Here is a 7,512-nt window from a genome sequence, read left to right as displayed (position 1 = left end):
GCTGAACCATACATCACCTTCTCCTGAGCCCTGAAGGCCCAGCAAGGAGGAGGGGGTGGGGTGGGGCATGAGACAGCTCCGTTTCCTTTTTTTTTAAGCTACTACAGGGACTGTTTTAGCTACAATGGAATTTTTTTCATAGGTCTTTTTTTTTTTTCCTCCTTTACTGAGATACTGTGGGCACTGTTTTCAGTCGTTTAGGTTTGAGTTACCAGAGGCCCTGGTTAGAATTGCTGTTACGGACTTCCCTGGTAACGTAGTGGATAAGAATCTGCCTGCCAATGTTGGGGACACGGTTCGAGCCCTGGTGCGGGAAGATCCCACATGCCTCGGAGCAACTAAGCCCGTGTGCCACAGCTACTGAGCCTGCGCTCTAGAGCCTGTGCCCCGCAGCAAGAGAAGCCACTGCAATGAGAAGCCCGCACACCACAGAGAAGAGTAGCCCCTGCTCACCGTAACTAGAGAAAGCCCGAGCGCAGCAGCGAAGACCCAATGCAGCCAAAAATAAATAAAAGTAAAAAAATAAAAATTGCAGTTACCTTGCTGGGAAGGGACACCACATAGACTAACTCCTGTTCACTCAGCTTAGTATGAGTCCCTGCCCTTTAAGATCAGCACAGGATCTTATGATGTACTGTTTCATTTTAATGTCTCTAAGAGATAAGGACAAGGGAGTTTATTATTCCTGATTTGTTGATGGGGAAAACCTAAGGCTAGAGAGGTAAAGTGATGCAGCTAGTCAGTGACAGTGGAATTTGCTCTCGGATCTCTCTGACTCCAAGTGCTAACTTTGTACCCAGAAGGAATATGGTAATACAGTTTGAAGGGTTCTAGGAAGCTCTCTCTCAAATCTCTCTCTTTGCTGCCTTAAATTCATATTATTTTGAGTTGTTGCTATCTTAAGGCTTCACTGTGATTTTCGTACACTCTGAAAGAGTGGTCAAAAAGAATTGGCAAGTCCAAGTACAGAGCTGACCAGCTTCTCTGTGGCTCTGTCAGTTTCTCTATGTGGGGTTACAGGGTTGGAGAAGTGTGATACCCCTTCCAAATCCTCGCTGCACCAGTCCAGACATTACTCACCCCCCAGGTTACTCTGATAGCAGCTGTGGAGGAGGGGAAAAACTGCAATGGCTTTGAGCCAAGAAGAGTCGTGTGATGTCCCAGGAATGAGCCTCAGTTTCCTCATCTCTAAAATGGAAGTAAGGATTTCCCTGCTTGCTCTACAGGGTCGTGAGGCCCAGTGAGAAATCCCACTGTAAAGTGCTGTACAGCAAAAGGTAAGAATATTGTCTGGTCAGACACCCATCTGAGCTCCAGGCAATTAAGTGCTTCCCTTACCTGGTGAGCGAGGCATTTGTGCATCAGGAAAAGACCTACAAAATATGAGCACCAAGATGAACCATCACATTGTATTAATATTTTCACACCACTTAACTCTCATTAAAATGTGCTTTGCTGAATTTAATATGTGATTTCAAATGACACAACATATTAAGTGCTTAATATACTAGAAATTATGAAACTATTATAGTTGATGCCATATGAAATAATTAGACTGAATTAAACTTTAGCAGCCAAGGGAAGGAAAGACTTCAACTTATAACATCTTAAAGTAGCTTAATCCACCATTGTCATCCCCAAAATAAACATCTGGAAGTTGGGATCTTTAAGTAAAAATGGAAACTTAATCTGTACTTACACCCGGCTCTTCTAGGATTTGGTGATGCGGCGTGTTGTTGCCTTTGGGAGCTGAGGGGCCCTGGAACCCACCCTGGGGCTGTCAGGGTTACAGCTTCAGCAGCCTCTTGCCCTGGGGCCTGGGTGGAGGGTGACTTGCATGGCTGGAGTTGGGAGTAAGGCCTTCTACTGAAGTGACAGATTGGTCTTTGACCCCACTTAGCCCGTTGACAGATTCAAAATAAAAACAAACCCACTTTATTTAACATTTATTGAGTGCTTCCTTTATGCCAGCATTTTATATGTGTTTTCTCATTTAATCCTCACAATACACCCACGTGATAAGCCCCCGTTTTCAGATGAGGGAACTGAGGCTCAGAAAAAGTGAACCATATAAGGCCTTACAGTCGGAATCCGCAGTGTTTGCTCCTACGTCCCACGTAGCCTCCTCCTTATTGTGTAGGGGTGTGTGTGTGGGTGTGTACACCACTCCCCATTTTAATAATGGTTCCATGACCAAACACATTAACCTGCTGTCTGACAGTGACCCATATCTTTATCACGTTCCAGTCACGGACAGTAGGAAGCAAGCTTGAGAGCCTCACTTTGAACAGGATGCAGCCTGGCTAACTTGCACAGGAAGTTCTCTGTGAATACTAGCAGCTAATTCCATTCAAAACGAATGAATTCATTGCCTCCTGAGTATCCTGACATTTACCTACATGTAGCTGTCATAAACAAGACAACTTCTTAGGGAGTAAGGAATACTTCCTATCATAGGGAGTACCTAACTTTATAGCTACTTAAGACACTGTATCTCAGTTACTCATATCAGTATGAAATACTTATCCAATGGGCTATTTGAAAAATATAAATTTGAGTGTGGATATTTAAATATGTTAGAATTTACTGATCAGAAAAATGATTTTAATGGAAGCAGGAAAACTTAGCTCCAGCAAACAGATGTTTATAATTAACTGAAAACATGTGTTTTCGCTAAGTATCAGGATTAGGTTGTGCCTCATATAATAGAAAACCAAATAACAGTGACTTTAAGATGACAGAGGCTAATTTCTCTCTTGTGTGAAACAAATTGTCTTTCAAAGTCTGGTCTGATGGCTCCACTTTGTCACAGAGCCAGGCAAGATCTTTTATCCTTTAAGGCAACAACTCATGGTCCAAGATGGCTGCAGGAGCTCCAAGTTCCAGGTGTCAGGAAGGCAGCAAAGGCAAAGGGTGCATGTTACTTCCCTGAATAAAATCTGTAAATAAGAAAGAGGAAGAGAATGGCAATGAATGGGCAGATCGCAGTCCTTGGCATAACGACCTGGCAATCAGGTGGCAGTAATTGTTACTCTTAGCTCGTGCTTTTCCTTTCTGCAAAGCATCAAGAAGGGGAAGGAAAGTAATAGTCACTACCAGCATACAGAGGTCCAGGGATCACGCTGGACGTTGCACATGATCTCCTTCAATTATCACATCCTGTGTGGGTGGCATAGCAGCAGGTCTGGCAGGAGGAGTGTTGTGACTTGGGGTGAGACTCTACCCACATTTGGAGGTAGAAGGTTGAAGGGGAGAGTTGGAATGTTTGCATAGGAAGCCCAGGGGCTTCTGGGAAGAAAGAGATTAAACCTCTAACACTTGTTTTCTGAGATAAAAGTTCTCAAAAAATTTCAGGGTGAATCAGATTGTACTGACCAAGGTCAAGTGGCAGGAAAGTTAATACTATGCCCTTAAAATAAACGATAATAAAATAAAATTGCCATGAGTGCAGAAAGTGAAGAGATTCAAAAATTAAAAAGATAATAGAAAAGCTGGCGAAAGACTTGAACAGCCACTTCGCAGAATGGCAGCTAGAGATGGCCGGTGTGAAAATGTACTTAACCCCATCAGTCATCGGGGAAATGCAAAATAAACTACCCCACAGTTAACCCTGGCAGGTCTGATGATACCAAGTGCTGGTGAGGAGTAGAGCAATGAGATGTGAGGCTGTATGGCTGGGCTGAGAAGAAATTGGTGCAGCCACTTTGGAAAATTGTCCACATACCTTCTAAAATTGAAGATAAACTTACCCTATGAGTCAGTTGATCCATTTCTAGTTGTAAACCCTAAAGAAACTCATGCACACTTGCACCAAGTTACAGGTAAAAGAATATTCAAAGCATCATTATTTGTAATGGCCCCCAAACTGGAAACAACTCAAGTACCCATCAACAGCAGAATGGATAAATACATTGCGGTGTATTCATGCAATAGATGACCATGCAGTGATGAAAGTGAGTGAACCAGAGTTACATCCAGTGTTAGGCTCAACTGTAGCTCCCCTACCCTACCAAATTCAAATGTGGAAGCCCTAACCCCTATACTTCAGAGTGTGACCATATTTAATTACATAGGTAATTAATTAAAATGAGGTCATATGGGTGGGCCCTCATCCAGTATAGCTGATGTCCTAATAGGAAGAGGAAATTTGGACACAGACACGTACAGAGGGAAGATAATATGAAGACTCAGGGAGAAGACAGCCATCTATGGACAAGCCAAGGAGACCTGAAGCAGAGCCCTCAGGTCTGCTCGGAACGAACCTCATAGCCCTCAGAACGAACCAACCCTGCTGATACCTTGATCTTGGACTTCTAGCCTCTGGAACTGTGAGAAAAATTTCTTTTGTTTAAGCCAGCCAGTCTGTGTTTCTTTGGTGTGGCAGCTCTAGCAAACAGGTATACCCGGCCACATGGATGAATCTTATAAACATGATATTGAGTGAAAGAAGTAAGACAAAAAGAATACATACAAAATTTACCATTTCTCTAAATTTCAAAATTAGGCAAAACTAAACTATTGTTTAGGGACACAAAAATAGATTGTAAAAAATGATGAGGAAAGCAAGGAAGGGGTTACCATGAATGACAAGAAAGTGGAAAGGAACACATGAAGGCTTCTGGGATGGCAGCTAAGTATTTTATTCACTTGGGCACTGGTTACTCAGGTGTTCTTCCTATAATTAGTCATTGAATTGAACCTTTGTGTGTTTATTTATAATAAACTTCCCATTGTTTATTTATAATGAAATGTTGTAAAAGCAAGAAGGAGAAGGAGGTGGAGGAGGGAGGCGGGGGAGAAATAAAGTGAAAGAACCCATGGGCTGACTTCTTACCAAGTGGGTTGGTCTAAGGGTCTGTAACCACAGCTGCCTGTGAATGGAGGGTCTGAGGGTCAGGTGCTGGCTCTCAGTACATCACCTAAGCCTAGAATCTCATACCTTCCCCTAGAGGAGTCTTAGGAGCTTTGTAAGCTAGGGAAAGCCACTTCACTTCTCTGAGGTTTGTTTCTTCATCCCTAGACTGGGGAAGCCTCCCTGAATGCTGTAAGGCTCTTTCTCTTGCCAGGTCGGGTCGCTGCTCAGATGTTACCTTCTCCAGGAGGCCTCCCTGACCACTTCTTGACAATGGCACTTCCTTTTATTCTTTTCCTCTTTATTTTTCTTCATAATACTTAATACTGGTGATAGGTATTTATCACTGAAATTATGTCAAATATTTATTTATTTGTTCACGAAGAGCATGAGTTTTGTTTACCACTGTATCCCCAGTGCCTAAAACAGTGTTTGGCACAGAGTAGGTGCTCAGTAAGTATTTGCAGAGTTACAAAGATTAGATAAGCTAATACTCTGTAGTGCCTGGCCCCGAGGAGGGACTTAATAAATGCTGGTCCTGGGCTTCCCTGGTGGCGCAGTGGTTGAGAGTCCGCCTGCCGATGCAGGGGACACGGGTTCGTGCCCCGGTCCAGGAGGATCCCACGTGCCGCGGAGCGGCTGGGCCCGTGAGCCATGGCCGCTGAGCCTGCGCGTCCGGAGGCTGTGCTCCGCAACGGGAGAGGCCACAACAGTGAGAGGCCCGCGTACCAAAAAAAATAATAATAAATGCTGGTCCCCTTTCCCCCCTTTTAGTTGAGACCCCCACTCATGTTTCCTGGGGCTGGACCCCAGCAGCCCCCTTTCTTGTTTCTGTCTCCCCTCCAAGCTGGGACTGAGAAAATGCCCACAACTCACCCCCTGACCTTTAGCAACGTTTCACCTTAGGTAACGTCAGAAACCTTGAAGTCCTCGGGGCTGGGGTCTCCTGCATGATGACGCCTCATCCTGGGCCACTGCTTTCCCCTGAACCCAGTGTGACCCGTTTCATCTGCCCCCTCCCCTCGCCCTTCCTGAGGGTCACAGCCTCCCTGCCCCAGGGGAGGGCACCTTCCCCTCCAAGTGGCTCAGCTGCCCCAGGATGTTCAGGCTCTGAATGCTGACGGTGCTTTGGGCGTGTGGGTACTTTCCTCCGTTTACAGTTACTGTTGTGGGCTCAGAGGGAAGCCCTGCAGACTCTCCATAAAGCCTCCTCCATTCCTCCATCAGCGTGAAGTGCTCCTTCCTCCCTGTCCCTGCCACGCAGCACCTATATTTAGCACTTATTTCCTTCTACCTTCCCTTAGCTGTGTACTTGCTTGCTCCCTGCCCCCCTCCCTGGGCCGTGAGCGCCTCTCCAGGGCTGGGGCCAGGCTTTATTCATTACTGTGCTCTGAGCATGTGGCACAGCACCTGATGTTTCATAGACAGTTTTTAAAAAGCGTCTTCTAAGATAATAAGACTTTAGACTTAAGATGGCATCGAACAACCTTCCTAGATAAACCATCTCCCATCTTCCCAATTTGAAAGCTAATTAAGACATAGGAAAAGACAAAAACTCAGAACCTTTCAGAAAAAGTGGCACATGTTTGGCAGGAGTCCGGGAGGAATTTTCCTAATGATGTGCCAGTGGACTGGGCGAGATGGCATGTTTGGTGGCCTGAGCATGCTTTACCCTCTAATCTGGCCTAGAACCTTCAGACAAGAAGCATGTAGGGGGAATGTTTGACCCTCACTCCCTGTTCGGGGTTGTTCCAGCCAGAAAACTGAGCAGCTCCTCCTATCACGAAGGTATGGCTTCCTGAGGTGGTCAATTCTGTCTGCCCTGTGCCCTATCATTAGCCCACAACCATCTGGAGACTTAAGAGGCAGGGAGCTGAGTGGAACTGGCAAGAGGTCTGTCTGGAAGGCGAGTTTGCCTAATGTGCAGATGCCACAGATGGAAGAGGTGTATATTTAGCTATATCTTATATACAGTAATATGGGTGCATTGTAGTAATGAAATTGTGTTAACTCAAGTTGGAGGGTCTTTGGCTTTTTGTAGAGGAGCATAATGCATTTATATTTATTCTGGCATGTTTGGTCTTATTTTCATGTTTGGGCTTTATTTTCATGTTTTGGTCTATGATTTCTCTTTTTTTGTGTTTCTCTTGTTATTTGCCTTCTATGACATGTATGATTTGTTTTTTATGTTCTGTGATTTGGAAAGTGTACAGCTTATTGTTTTAATTCTGTTAACACCTTCCAGATTATAAAACACTTTCTTGGACCCATGTTTCTCCAACTCTCAAATTCAAGAAAAATCTATAATTTTTTTCTTCCCTTACAAAGTAAGGTGAGAAGTTTCCCAGCTCCCTACTTCCATGCCTCTCCATTAAAGGCTCAATTATCATATCTCTCTTTTTAAAAACTATATAGGTCTTCGTTTTTCAGAAATGGGAATTCGTCGTTCAAATTTTAACCATGTTTATGATATTTATATTGAATTCTCTATGCTTATACTGCATGTTCCAGTCACTGTGGCTGCATGTACTGCTCCCCAAAACCTTAATGGCTTAAAACAGTAATCATTTACTATCTCTTACAGTTTCTGTGCATCAGGAGCTTAGGCAGGGTATGGCAGGGATGGCCTGTCTCTCCTCCACGACGTTGGAGGCCTCAGC

The sequence above is a fragment of the Lipotes vexillifer genome, unplaced genomic scaffold (genome assembly GCF_000442215.2).
Source record: "Lipotes vexillifer unplaced genomic scaffold, Lipotes_vexillifer_v1.1 scaffold972, whole genome shotgun sequence".
Classification (NCBI taxonomy): domain Eukaryota; kingdom Metazoa; phylum Chordata; class Mammalia; order Artiodactyla; family Lipotidae; genus Lipotes; species Lipotes vexillifer.
This window is presented reverse-complemented; position numbering follows the sequence as displayed.